The sequence below is a fragment of the Hylobates moloch genome, unplaced genomic scaffold (assembly GCF_009828535.3).
Source record: "Hylobates moloch isolate HMO894 unplaced genomic scaffold, HMol_V3 SCAFFOLD_9, whole genome shotgun sequence".
NCBI classification, from domain to species: Eukaryota; Metazoa; Chordata; class Mammalia; order Primates; family Hylobatidae; genus Hylobates; species Hylobates moloch.
The window spans coordinates 60,599,424-60,614,949 of NW_026652284.1; positions in this window are offsets into that span (position 1 = coordinate 60,599,424).

The following is a 15,526-nucleotide window of genomic DNA, read 5'->3' on the forward strand; positions in this document are numbered from 1 at the left end:
AGATTTAAAGGAAGGAGGCCAGGCGTGGTGGCTCACGCCTGTAATCCCAGCACTTTGGGAGGCTGAGGCGGGCGGATCACGAGGTCAGGAGATCGAGACCATTCTGGCTAACATGGTGAAACCCCATCTCTACTAAAAATGCAAAAAATTAGCCAGGCGTGGTGATGGGCGCCTGTAGTCCCAGCTACTCCGGAGGCTGAGGCAGGAGAATGGCGTGAACCTGGGAGGCAGAGGTTGCAGTGAGCCGAGGTCACGCCACTACACTCCAGCCTGGGCCACAGAGTGAGACTCCGTCTCAAAAAAAATAAAAAAAAAAAAAAAAAGGAGGGAAACAAGCCTGGAGGAGGCCGGGAGCCAGAGAGGAGGAGGTTGTAGCGGCCAGTTGCCAGTTCAAAACCTGTCAATATATCTCTTAACTATCAGATAAATGGGATTCTAATAGTACTTACCTCATAGGATTCTTTTTTTTTTTTTTTTTTGAGACGGAGTCTTGCTCTGTCGCCCAGGCTGGAGTGCAGTGGGGCGATCTCGGCTCACTGCAAGCTCCGCCTCCCGGGTTCACGCCATTCTCCTGCCTCAGCCTCTCCGAGTAGCTGGGACTACAGGCGCCCGCCACCACGCCCGGCTAATTTTTTTTTGTATTTTTAGTAGAGACGGGGTTTCACCGTGGTCTCGATCTCCTGACCTCGTGATCTGCCCGCCTCGGCCTCCCAAAGTGCTGGGATTACAAGCGTGAGCCACCGCGCCCGGCCTTTCCTCCTAGGACTCTTGTAACAGTTAGTTAATGCAGATTGAAAACATAAAACATACCAAGTGCACATAGTAATTGCCATGTGTGTGTTTGCTATTATATTTATGATTGTGTAAATAATACCTTTCTTTTTTCATTTTTCAGTTTTTATTTTTAATATGACTTTCAAAGCCTGCTATCTTCTATCTTCTGCCCACATCTCAGACTCACCCTCACTTCATTCCTCTCACTTGCCCTAAACCCTCAGTTCACTGAACACGTGGCCTTCTCTCACCTCCAGGCTTGAAAACATCTACCTTCCCCCTGTTTTCTGTTTAACCTTCTTCCTCCTTCATGTCTCAGCTAAGATGTCACTCCTCTAGGAAGCTTTCCTTAACTCCCTAAGCCTGGGGGTGGGTGAGGAGCCCCTCCTGTGTATCACATAGTGTAGAACTTTCTGGTATGTGTCTGTAAAGCTCTATGTTGGAGCTCCTGGAGGACAGGCCGCTGATCTTGGGAAGCGTTGTCTTCTCAGCACAGTGTCTGCACGTAGAAGGGCTGTCTACACATTCTGTTTAGATTGATGAATGAATGAGTTAAATTTGGAGGAGAGATCTGGATGAGAGACAGAGACTAGGGAGCCATCTACACCTGGATGGTGTTTAAATCAGGAGAGAGGTGAAATCAAGGAGGCTTCATACACGACCTCTCATCTTTCTCCCCTTCTTTTGAGGAGATTTTTTTTTAGACAGAGTCTTGCTGTGTCGCCCAGACTGGAGTGCAGTGGCGCGATCTCCACTCACTGCAACCTCTGCCTCCCAGTTTCAAGCAATTCTCTTTCCTCAGCCTCCCGAGTAGCTGGGATTACAGGTGCCTACCACCACGCCTGGCTAATTTTTGTATTTTTGGTAGAGATGGAATTTTGGCATGTTGGCCAGGCTGATCTCAAACTCCTGACCTCAAGTGATCTGCCCGCCTTGGCCTCCCAAAGTGCTGGGATTACAGGCATGAGCCACCACGCCTAGCTGAGATTATTTTATAGGTCTTAACAGTGGGCAGCAGAGGCAGGACTGTGTTGGTCCCATTTGGCATCACTGGGAGATAACCATTTACAGACATTTTATCATGAAGATCTTTACACCCCCTATCTTAAGACAACAGGTTTTCACATAACTTTTTTCAAAGCCCACAGCTGACACCTTTAATTCATTTTAGGGCTTCTTCCATTACTTTGAAGCTTCAGCCTGCAGCTCTATTTCTCACTGTCTTTGCAGATGTCAGAAGGAGGCCATCACCAAAGGCCGGGGCTGCTCGCAGGGCTGGCACCGAGGGGAGCCACCCCTTTCACTTTTTCACATTTATGTTTTTTGGAAACTGCAGCCCAGTCGATTCTCCTTATCTGAGCATTCTGCATCCAGGAATTTAACCAATCCCGGAACAAAAGTATTAAGGAACAAACAGTAAAAAAATATCAGTACAACAATAAAAATTATACAGATTTAAAAACCAACATTTATATAGCATTTACATTTCATTAGGTGTGATAAGTAATCTAGAGAAGATTTAAAGTTTACAAGAGACTATGGGCAGGTTATATGTAAATATTATATTATTTTAAAAAATTATTATTTTTTATTCTTTTTTGAGACAGAGTCTCTCTCTGTTGCCTGGGCTGGAGTGCAGTGGCGTGATCATAACTCACTGCAGCCTCCACCTCCTGGACTCAAGCTATCCTCTCACCTCAGCCTCCCTAGTAGATGGGACTACAGGCATATACCACCATGCCTGGCTAATTTTTTTGCTTTTTAATAGAGCCAAGGTCTCACTATGTTGCCCGAGCTGGTCTCAAATTCCTGGGCTCAAGTGACACTCCCGCCTCAGCCTCCCAAAGTGCTGGGATTACAGGTATGAGCCACCGTGCCTGTCCCTAACACTATTTGAGCCTCTGTGGATGTTGCTGTCTACAGGGGTCCTGGAACCAACTGCCACAGATATGAAGGGATGACTGCATTCTCCATGGTTCCAAGTATACCATCCTCTTCTACCTCTTCTGCTACTTTGGTGATAGATCCTTTTTGATCTCTTTCACTGATTTCTTTTACCCTAGCCACCCCTTAGACATCCATTTTTCCCCAATAATTTCAACTCTTATTGACTGTTATCTCCACATGCAGCTTCAGCTTTGCTCCTGACCTCCTGGTCTATATCCTCAACTGCTCACAAACACTCCAGCTGGATATTTCACAGTTCTCCAAGTAGAACAGGACATTATTTCTACTACCCTCATTCCCATACCTCAAACTGAGCTCTCCTCTCCTGTTTGCTAGTATGGCTAATAAGATCCCCACATACACAACCACCCAAATTAAGTCTTGTAAATTTCCATTCCCTCCGCCTCTCCTCCTGCATCCTTTCTCTTAGATATCTTGTAATCTCTCCCTCTGAAAGTCTTGAATTTAACCCCTTACTTCATTGTCAGTGTCACAATCCTAGCTCCGACCTTCATTATCCATGGCTTGGACTATTATAATTTATTCTTAATTGACTTATCTGCGGGTAATTTTCTAAAACACAAGCCTTGTTCTGTCACTCTTTCACTCAAAGACCTATGTTTTTTGTTTGTCTGTTTGTTTGTTTTGAGAAGGAGTTTCACTCTTGTTGCCGAGGCTGGAGTGCAATGGCGCCATCTCAGCTCACCGCAACCTCCGCCTCCCGGGTTCAAGTGATTCTCCTGCCTCAGCCTCCCAAGTAGCTGGGATTACAGGCATCCGCCACCATGCCTGGCTAATTTTTTTTTTTTTTTTTTTTGTATTTTTAGTAGAGACACGGTTTCTCCATGTTCGTCAGGCTGGTCTTGAACTCCTGACCTCAGGTGATCTGACTGCCTCGGCCTCCTAAAGTGCTGAGATTACAAGCATGAGCCACCATGCCCGGCCTTGTTTTTTTTTTTTTTTTTTTTTGAGATGGAGTCTGGCTCTGCTGGCCAGGCTGGACTGCAGTGGCACGATCTTGCCTGCATCTGCCTGGGTGCCTTGGCTCATGCCTGTAATCTCAGCACTTTGGGAGGCTGAGGTGGGAGGATTGCTTGGGGTCGGGAGTTCAAGACCAGTCTGGGCAACATAGCAAGACTCCCTCTCTATTAAAAAGAAAAAAAAAGCCTGTGATACACACACACTTTACCCAAACACATAAACCTACACTCACTGTATATGTATATTTACACTGTATATGGTAAAATAACTGAATTAATTAATATGCACTTCTTTTTTTTTTTTTTCTGAGATGGAGTCTGGCTCTACTGGCCAGGCTGGACTGCCATGGCATGATCTTGGCTCACTGCAACCTTTGCCTCCCGGGTTCAAGCAATTCTCCCGCCTCAGCCTCCCGAGTAGCTAGGATTATAGGTGCATACTACCACGCCCGGCTAATTTTTGTATTTTTAGTAGAGATGGGGTTTCACCATGTTGGCCAGGCTGGTCTCGAACTCCTGACCTCAAGTGATCCACTTGCCTCGGCCTCCCAAAGTGCTGGGATTACAGGCATGAGCCATCGCACCTGTCCTGGAGCTGTGTTTTGAATTGTGTAGATGTGATGAAGGAAGGATAAGTTAAAATTATCCTGATGTTTAATTTAATTAACATGACTTTCTTCTAGCGTTAGCTCTGTCGTTGGACAATAGGGAATAGAAGATAATTTCTTTCCTCTCATGTAATAAGGTCATTATTAGAAATATAAAAGAGAAACTGAATATCAAAAGAACTTCAGTTGAGCATTTCATTCTTTGGGGTTTTGCTTGCTTATAAAACAAGATATACGGGGCCGGGCGTGGTGGCTCATGCCTGTAATCCCAGCACTTTGGGAGGCCGAGGTGGGCAGATCACGAAGTCAAGAGGTCAAGACACTCCTGGCCAACATGGTGAAACCCCATCTCTACTAAAAATACAAAAATTAGCCAGGCATGGCAGCGCATGTCTGTTGTCCCAGCTACTCGGGAGGCTGAGGCAGGAGAATTGCTTGAACCTGGGAGGCGGAGGCTGCAGTGAGCCGAGATCACACCACTGCACTCCAGCCTGGGCGACAGAGGGAGACTCCGACTCCGTCTCAAACAAAACAAAACAAAACGAAGATGTACTATTATTTCTTAAAATGGATCTACATCATGTTCAGGCCCGTTGTGAAAAGCGTGGATTTCTGGGCTACATGTCACATTTTCTGAATCTGAATTTCTGGATCTGCATTTTTAGCGTTATTATTATCTGGAAATTCTTTTGAATGACTTGCCCTGTCACCCAGGTGGATACAATGTTGGACTTACTGTTGCAACTCAACTCTGGCCAAATGATCCTCTGCCTCAGCCTCCTGAGTAGTGGTTACGTATCTTTAGTAGAGACGGTTTCACCATGTTGGTCAGGCTGGTCTCAAACTCCTGACCTCATGATCCGCCCGCCTTGGCCTCCCAAAGTGCTGGGATTACAGGCATGAGCCACTGTTCCCGGCATTGGAAATTCTTTATTACTTCTACTAATTTGGTGATGGATCCCTTCTATTCTCTATTGTTTATGGGCTTCTTTTTCCTTAATCGTTTTGGAGATGTACCATAATTTCAGCTATCACATATAGGCTGTTATTCCCACTACTCTACTGAACTGTTTTTTTTTTTTTTTTTTTTTCGGCTCCATACCCCTGAACTTCTCAAATATTTCCAGTGGTCATCATTGGGTCTTTTGCATGGTCAAAAGGGTTGCAGGTGATTCTTCTGTGTTGTAAAGTTGAAGAGCAGCTTAATCCACACTTCCTTTTTGGTCTCACTTCTCCCCTTCGTTCCAGTCAAATCCTGACTGCTTGAAAAGGAAAACTGAGTGAGTACAGGAAAAAGGACACATATATCTCTATATATCACCTGTTGCAGTCAATTTTGTGGTAGGTGTTGCTTCAATGGCTGCAAGTCAATGACTGTGAGGCCCACTTGTTAAAAATATGAAACAAAGCCAGCTTTTGTGGCTCACACTTGTGATCCCAACACTTTGGGAAGCCAAGGCAGGAAGACTGCTTGAGGATAGGAGTTTAGGAGGAGCCTAGGCTACATAGTGAGGCCCCATCTCTACAAAAAAAAAAAAAAAAATTTGGCCAGGTGAAGTGGCTCACGCTTATAATCCTAACACTTTGGGATGCCGCGGCAGACGATCACTTGATCTCAGGAGTTCGAGGCCAGCCTGAGCAACGTGGCAAACCCTGTCTCTACTAAAAATACAAAAATTAGCCAGGCATGGTGGCACATGCCTGTGGTCCCAGCTACTCAGGAGACTGAGGTGGGAGAATCTCTTGAGCCTGGGGGGCAGAGGTTGCAGTGAGCCAAGATCACGCCACTGCACTCCAGCCTGGGTGACAGAACAAGACTCCATCTCAAAAAAAAAAAAAAAAATTAACCAGGTGTGGTGGTGTGCAGCTGTAGTCTCAGCTACTTGGGAGGCTGAAGTGCGAGGGTCTCTTGAGACCTCCTCCTCACTTGAGCCCAGGGTGCTGGGATTATAGATGTGAGCCACTGCTCTTGGCAACAAGTGCCTTTTGAAGAGCGTATCTTTAATGTATATTATTCAAGGAACTTTAATAATTTAACACCCTCTAAAGGCTAATACTAATAGTATTCCCATTTTACAGATGAGAAAATGGGCTCAGAGATGTTAAGTCGTTTGCTCAAGGTAACTCAGCAAGTAAGTAGCAGAGTGAGGATTCAAACCTGCCGGCACTAAAACACACATTTCATGATATGTTATTGCCTGTTATGTCAAAAGAGGAAGAAAACATGTTGTCTGCCCTTCTTGAGGTTTCAGTCTCTGTAGGGAAAAAAGGTACAACTTTAAAGACAGAAAATTATGCTATTGCCTAAGGGAGTTTTAAGCCCATTGTGCATTGCTAAAAGAACAAAGGAGAGGTTAGAATATACTTCCTGCTCAAGAAAGACTCCTCTGGAATGCTTCCTGGGAAAGGGTATTGAAAGCAGGTAAATGCTGGCAGATATACGTGGTTGACAGAGTAGGAGAGGCAGAGTCAGGATGTAGAAATGCACAGGGGCTTGTTCTGGAAATGGTATGTGGTCTACCTTGATTGGACTATAAAGACACTGTGGATTAATGTAAGGTAACCCTAGGACATAACAGGCTGTGTCCATAGCCCTTCTGAAGAAGACCTTGGATGTCAGGGGTTTACCCTGTTTACCAAGTGGCAAAAGAACTTTCATGAAGATGTTAAAGCAAGGAGTGAAATGGTCTGAGCAGTGCAGTGAAAGTGACCCCATCTTACAGCGTGTCCGATGGATGGAAGTAAAGCCAAATGACTGCTTAAGAAGCAACTGCCAGAAATAGGACGGTGGCAGAGAGGAAGAAACAAAGAGCAGGGATGAGAGATGTGTCAGAGATGGGACTCACAGGACTCTAGTTGATGTGGGGTGGTGGCATGGAGGAGAGGAAGAATGTGATCACTACCATTGTCTCAAATTTGGAAAGAATCCAAAACAAAGGGATGTGTGTGTTCACCTTGGGCAGGAAGAACTGAGGACCTGGGGTATGGATGTGTGGAGTTCAAGGTGATCCGAGGAGATGAAGAGGTTCATCAGGCAGATGAAAACTCAGAAGTTTTTGAGATGAGACCCGAGGTCCTGGTGGTGGGCTCTGATTTCACAGCCCTCTCCCTGGGAGTGATGGTTGGAGTCGCTGGCTCCTGTGCAGGTGTTCTGCGTGAGTGGCTTCCCATTAAAGGTTAACCGCATAAACACCATTGACTTTAAAAAAAAAAAAAAAAAAAGGGTGTCTGAAAACACCGGTAAAAGGAGTTTTGGACTCACATCCAGTTAAATAAAGAACAAAGATTGCTAGCTGGTTAAACTAAAAGTTACTTAAAAGATTACTAAAAAGTTATTTTAACGTTAATGAAATCAATTTTGAAACACTGACTGAGATTTTCCTATAGATTAGAAGGATCGTAATTGAAGTTAATTGTAGCCATGCTAGATTTCCTCTCTGATGTTTATTTTTCTTCTGGTTATATTTCAGACAATTAATAGCGCCTAATGACTCAGGGTTCCAAGTAATTACCACCAAAATTTATAATCTCTCTTACTGGAATGTTCTCTTCACGCAGGTGCTCTGAAACTGAAGGAAATTTGTGATTGTTCATGGAAGTCCTTCCATAGGCTGTTAAAAAAAAATCAGACTTTAAAATAAATGTATTCTTCATTTATGTTTCTATTTGTAGCTAGAAAAAATGATAAAAATAATTAAGTACTAATTAAGTACTCTTTAAAAAGTTCCAATGATTTCCTCTCACACAGCTTTTCTTCCCTCCAATTTTAGAATGTTTGAGAGAAATGACGATTAAAGTAGAAGATGATTTTTTAAAAATTCCTTGAAACATTTGGCTTATATATAGGTCTTTCCCCTCTAGGTGTGAAAGCATTTTAGTGGAAGTTTCATCACAGCTTTGTAAATAATTAATCCTCTGTTTCCTCCAAAAGTCTGACAATGTAAGAGTAACAATAACAGGCCATAAAACACTCCCCCTAATTGAGCAACGGCTCATTCTTCCCTAACAGGGTTCGGGTTGACTGGAATGTGCTGAAGTCACATTCCAACACCTTCCACTGGCCTGGGCAGCTACACAGGACTCCAAAGGGAACTGATGAGAATCTTTGTCTCTATTTCTGCTCTTAGGAAGAAGGTCCAGGAAGAAATGAAGAGTCCAGAAGGCAGACTAGAAAAGGTGGTGGGCCTGAAAAACAAAGGACAAAGTAAATCATGGGGAGAAGGCTGGTCTATGTGTGGAAGGATGAGGCAGGCAGGGATGGAGAAATTCAAACCAGGGGGGAAGCTGACCCAAATACATTGGGGAGGATGATAGAAAAGCAGATCAGACATCTAGCCAAAAGCCCCCAAATATCTTTTCTTTTTCTTTTTCTTTTCTTTTCTTTTTTCTTTCATTTCTTTTCTTTTTTTGAGACAGGGTCTCACTCTGTCACCTAGGCTGGAGTGCAGTGGTGCAAACACAGCTCACTACAGCTTCAACTCCCTGGGCTCAAGTGATCTTCCCTCCTCAGCCTCCCAAGTAGCTGGGACTACTGGTGCTAGCCACCACACCTGGCTAATTTTTGTAGAAACGGGGTTTCACTATGCTGCCCAGGCTGGTTTTGAACTCCTAGGCTCAAGCTATACTCCCACCTCAGCCTCCCAAAGTGCTGGGATTACAAGCATGAGCCATTGCGCCCGGCCTCCTTTTTTTTAATGACTTTAGTGAGGTACAGTAACATACTATAACTTTCACCAGTTTTAAATACACAATTCAATAATTTACCCAGTTGTACAACCATCACCATAATCCAGTTTTAAATTTTATTTTAAATTTTTGGCTTAAACAACCGAAATTTATTTCTTCACATTCTAGAGGCCAGAAAGTCTGAGATCAAGGTGTCAGGAGGGTTGGTTTCTTCCGAGGCCTCTTTCCTTGGCTTGTAGCTGGCTGTCTTCTCCCTGTGTCTTCACTGGTCTTCCCTCTGTGTCCATAATCCAGTTTTAGAACTTTGCCTTCACCCCAAGAAGATCTCTCTTCATCATTTGCAGTTAATCCTCATTCCTGCTTCAAACCCCAGGAAACCACTGACTTCCTTTCTTTCTCCATAATTTTGACTATTCTGGGCACTTCATATAAATGAACCCACATCATTATGTGGTCTTTTGTGACTGGCTTCTTTCAATTATAAATGGTTTTGAGGTTAATTCATATTGTTGCAAGTATCACTATTTCATTCTTTTATTGTGAAACAGTATTTCAATGTGTGGGTATATGCTTTTTGTTTATTTGTCAGCTGATGGACATTTGGATTGTTCCCACTTTTTCAGTTCTTATGAATAATGCTGCTGTGAACATTTGTGTTTATTCAAGTCTTTGTGTGATCATATGTTTCCATTTTCCTTCATTAGATACCTGGGAATGGAATTGCTAGATAATACAGTAAACTTATGTTTAACATTTTAAGAAACTGCCATGTTTTCCAAAGTGGCTGCATCATTTTATCTTACCACTTATAATATATGAAGGCAGAACAATGTATGTGTCTTTCTCCATATTCTTGTCAATTTATGTTACTGCGTGACTGAAATTATAGCCATTCTAGTGGGTGTGAATAGTATCTTACATGGTTTTAATGTGTATTTCCCTAAAGATTAATAATGTTAAGCATCTTTTCAATGTGCTTATTAGCCATTTATGTAATTCAGCAAAATGTATATTCAAATCTTTTGCCTGTTTTTTTAGGCTAGTCAAATGAAACAGTGGGAGACGAGAAGGATTTTGCCAGTTTTAATTGGATGTTTGTCTTATTGAACTGTAAGAGTTCTATATATACTATGGATACACGTTCTTAATCAGATATATGATTTGAAAATATTTTCTCACAGCCTATGGCTTGTCTTTTTACCTTTTAAAGATTTTATTTTTATTGTTTTAATTTTTTTGTAGAGACAGGGTCTCACTATGTTGTCCAGGCCGGTTTCAAACTCCTGAGCTCAACTGATCCTTCTGCCTTAGCCTCCCAACGTGCTGGGATTACAGGTGTGAGCCACTGTACTTGGCCTCTTTTCCCTTTCTTAATGATGTCTTTTATAGTACAAGTTTGAAATTTTGATGAAGTCCAATTTATCAGTTTTTTTCTTTAAGGGTTATGCTTTTGGTGTTGTATCTCAAAAATTTCTGCCCAACACAAGTTCACAAAGATTTTTCTCCTATATTTTCTTCTAAAAGTTGTATATTTTTAGCTCTTACATTTAGGTGTCTGATTCATTTTGAGTTAACTTTTTGATTATGGTGTGAGGTAAGGGTCTGAATCAATCTTTTTGCATTCAATAACTTATTTAAAAGGATTTTTTTTTTTTTTTTGAGATGGAGTTTCACTCTTGTTGCCCAGGCTGGAGTGCAATGGCATGATCTTGGCTCACTGCAACCTCTGCCTCCCGGGTTCAAGTGGTGGGTAATGCCTATAATCCCAGTACTTTGGGAGGCCGAGGCTGGTGGATCACCTGAGGTCAGGAGTTCCAGACCAGCCTGACCAACATGGTGAAACCCCATCTCTACTAAAAATACAAAAAATTGGCCAAGTGTGGTGGTGGGTGCCTGTAATCCCAGCTACTTGGGAGGCTGAGACAAGAGAATCACTTGAACCTAGGAGGCGGAGGTTGCAGTAAGCTGAGATCGTGCCACTGCACTCCAGCCTGGGAAAGAGAGTGAGACTTTGCCTCCAAAAAAAATTACTTTTTTTCATAAAAATAATTGATATTTGTGGCGTCATTTTTTTGTTTGTTTTTTTTTTGTTTTGTTTTAAAGTACTAATACCAGCATCAGCATCTGGGGCTTGCTACAACCCCCTACCAATGCCCTACAAGACATCTATTTTAAATAGTTTTTTTTTTTTTTTAGATGGAGCTTTACTCTTGTTGCCCAGGCTGTAGTGCAATGGTGCATTCTCAGCTCACTGCAACCTCCGCCTCTCGGGTTCAAGCAATTCTCCTGCCTCAGCCTCCTGAGTAGCTGGGATTACAGGGACCCACCACCACGCCTAATTTTTTTGTATTTTTTTAGTAGAGACAGCGTTTCACCATGTTGGCTAGGCTGGTCTTGAACTCCTAACCACAGGTTATCTGCCCACCTTGGCCTCCCAAAGTGCTGGGATTACAGGTGTGAGCCACCATGCCCAGCCTAAATAGTTTTTTTTAAAGTACTAATACAAACTGATAATTTTCTTATGTATTTATGTATTTATTTATTTATTTGTTGTCTTCCCCATTTGGACAAAAACTAGAGGAAAATGTAAAAAAATGTAAACTTGTCTATGTTTACCACTGCAGTATCCTCAATGCCAGGTACCTAGGAGATGCTCACTGTATATCTGATGAATAAATTAAGTGCTAGGGTAGTAAGTCAGTTGGTAGAACAAAATCACTTCTGTAGGTGAGTGGGGAGTATGAAGCTGAAGTTTTAGAGCAGAAACCAACAGGTGAGGCTTACCCTGGGTTTTGGGTCTCTTTTCATGCCACTGTGATTCAGGACCTCTTGCTGACAAAGTGCTTTTTGGCTGCCCTAAGTATAGCTTATTATTTTCTTTTTCTTTTTTTCAATTTTTTAAACTTTTACTTCTTTTTCTTTTCTTTTTTTTTTTTTTTTGAGACGAAGTCTCACTCTTGTCCCCCAGGCTGGAGTGTGATGGCACGATCTCGGCTCACTGCAACCTCCGCCTCCCGGGTTCAAGCAATTCTCCTGTCTCGGCTCCCTGAGTAGCTGGGATTACAGGCGCCTGCCACCACACCTGGCTAATTTCTGTATTTTTAGTAGAGACGGGGTTTCATCGTGTTGGCGAGGCTTGTCTCAAACTCCTGACCTCAAGTGATCCACCCGCCACAGCCTCCCAAAGTGCTGGGATTATAGGCATGAGCCACCGCATCTGGCCTAATTTTTTTTTTTTTAGAGATGGGGTATCGTTCATCACCCAGGCTGGAGTATACTGATGCGATGATAACTCAATGCAGCCTTGAACCCCTGGACTCAAGTGATTCTCCTGCCTCAGCCTCCTGAGTAGCAGGACTACAGGTGTGTGCCACTGCACCAGCCCAAGTATAGTTTTTGAATTTAATATAGTAGTTGGGGGCATATGTATATGTTTAATAATATGCTTATTATTCATTTATTCAACAAATATGTCTGTGTCCCTTGCCAATTATCAGAGGTTTTGCTAAGACTTGGAGATTTAGTGGTAGAGGAGGTAAATGTGTTCTCTGCCCTTATGAAGTGCTCAGTTCCCAAACCTCTCACTAACTAGCTGTGTGACCTCGTGAATGGTATGTGACTTCCTCTAAGCCTGTTTTCTGATTTGTAAGATGAAGATTGTAAAGTAGCTATCTTATTTGATTTTGATAAGTATTAAATAAAGTACACAAAGCAAGGGCAATTACTATTTTGCATAATAAATATTCAGAATGGTATTATTATAAATTGTTTAACCTACCAGGTAAGATGGAATTATACTGTATTATTCAGCCTCACCTCCCACTTAGTACCTTATTAATGATTCTGAGTAAATCACTGAAAGACAGGGAATTAATATTTCTTTTTAAAATCTTTAGACTTGTTTATTATAAAGGCACTACATGTGATAGAGTAAAAAATAATGCAGAAGCATATACAATAAAAAGTACAAATTCCCCCACCCACAGCACACACCCAACTCATTCTTCAGGGGCAATCACTGTAAACAATTCTGTTTCTCCTCCTAGAAAAGTCTTATGCATATAGAAGTATGTACATATATGCATATACTTAGAAAACAAACAGCACTTTCATGTCCTTTGCAGGGACATGGATGAAGCTGGAAACCATAATTCTCAGCAAACACAGGAACAGAAAGCCAAACACCGCATGTTCTCACTCATAAGTAGGAGTTGAACAATGAGAACACATGGACACAAGGAGGGGAACATCACATACTGGGGCCTGTCGCAGGTTTGGGGAAAAGGGCAGGGAGAGCATTAGGACAAATACCTAATGCATGCGGGGCTTAAAACCTGGATGATGAGTTGATAGGCGCAGCAAACCACCATGGCACATGTATACCAATGTAACAAACTTGCACGTTCTGCACATGTATCCCTGAACTTAAAAAAAAAAGAAAAAAGAAAACAAACAGCATAAAGAATTGCACACTGCCAATCGTTATCACAGAGCATTTTCACTTAATAACGTATATTGGAGAGCAGTCCAAGAGGAACATATCTTGCTCTTACTCAGAATGAGTATTTTTACATTTTCTCAACACACAAATAAACACCACCACCACTACCACCACCAAAATACTCTCAAAACTTTTGGAGAAAGTTTATGGGCTACACCCTCCTTCCCTTGCAGCCCCCGCACTCCGCACCCTGGCTTCCCGCGGCTTCCAGCAGCCAGGGCGTGGCACCTGCCCACCCACATTTTCTTGGCCTGCAGCCAGCTGTGGTCAAACCAGCAGCAGAAAGTGAGGGTGGGGGAGCAAAGAAGGAAGAGAAAGCACATCTTCCAAGAATAGTTGAGAAAGAGCTGCACGAGTCAAGCCGACACATAACGAATAGCATTGGAAGTGTTTTATTACAGGCATTTACACAGAAGGTATCAGGAAGAGTGTTCTAGAAGGCAGTGGGTGCGGGAACATCAGGCTTTTGAACTGGTAGTGACAGCTGCATCTGACATCATGATTGGTGGATGTGGGCAGTGAGAAAGTGCTTGGGGTCGCAAGGGACAAACCTGCTCCCTAGAAATGCAGTGATCTAGGGTTGCAGGGGAGGGGCGAGGGGCAAAGAGAGAGATTTCCTTAGAGAAGTGAAATAGCAAGATTGGGCCCAGTGCCAGATGAAGGACAAAGGAACGCTCTGCCCTTCCTCACTGAAAACTAAACCCCACTTCCTCCATTTCCCACCTGCTTGTGTCTCCTCCCACCTCACCACTCTCAGCCCAATTGCTTGACTTCACTTTTGTGAGGGGCTCTAGCTAGAGCTCAACCCTCAGCTAAGGGTCCAGATGACTGACGTCTCTCCCCACACACAGGCTTCCCACTGGTTGGACGCTAAGGCAAGTAAAACCTGGGGTAGACATTCTCATGACCTTGGGAGATGGAGAAACAGATCTTTGATCTTTGCCTCTTTCCTTTGGTTATTCGTTTAATCTTGGTTCTTTGGGTTGTGTCTACCTCCACCTGGGCCAGAAAATATTATAGAATGGTTTAGAGCTTCTAAATTAGGCTGTTAGCAGGGCCAGCACCTCAGCCTGCAGGCCTGGCCTAGAGCCTACACCCAAGAAAGCAAAAACACTCCTTGGGTGCGGCTTTCCTAGACATAAAGCTTTACCATGCCTCTAAGCAGGGGAGCTCCAGCCAAGATTATATTGGGCAGGTAATAAAATTAAGGGCAATAAAACCAGATAAACCACCTCATTAGCAGCAGTGTACTGGTAAGGCCATTTCAAGAAGAAGGGGAGGATAGATGGAAGACTCAAATCCTTTGTCAAGTTCTTTCCAATGGCCTCCTCTGAAAAGGAACATTCTTTTCAGGAGTGTTGGCTTGGAAGAGAGGGCATATGTACATTTATCCAACACCTGCTCAGACCAACGTGGTGGTTCAGAGGAGAGCCTGTGGAATTTGGACCTGTCACTTGATTGCTACTGAGAGATCACCAGCTGAACTGCTTGACTTTTCTCAGAATTTTTTATCAGTCATGTAAATGAGAGAGTGAAAATCCTGTACCAGTCTATGTAGGATCAACTGATCATTGAGTGTAGATTTACACATTAAAAGCTACATTTATATTCAGAGTTTCAAAATAAAAAAAAAGAAAAAAATGACACTACTTATTTTGTAAAGATAGAACCATTTTCTTTTTTTTCTTTCCTTTCCTTTTCTTTTTTTTTTTTTTGAGGTGGAGTTTCGCTCTTGCTGCCCAGGCTGGAGTACAGTGGCGCAATCTCAGCTCACTGCAACCTCCACCTACCTCCCAGGTTCAAGTGATTCTCTTGCCTCAGCCTCCCAAGTAGCTGGGATTATAGGCATGCACCACCACGCCTGGCTAATTTTTTGTATTTTTAGTAGAGATGGGGTTTCACCATGTTGGTCAGGCTGGTTTTAAACTCCCGACCTCAGGTGATCTGCCCGCCTGGGCCTCCCAAAGTGCTGGGATTACAGGCTTGAGCCACTGCACCCGGCCAGAACCATTTTCTTAACTGTATACATC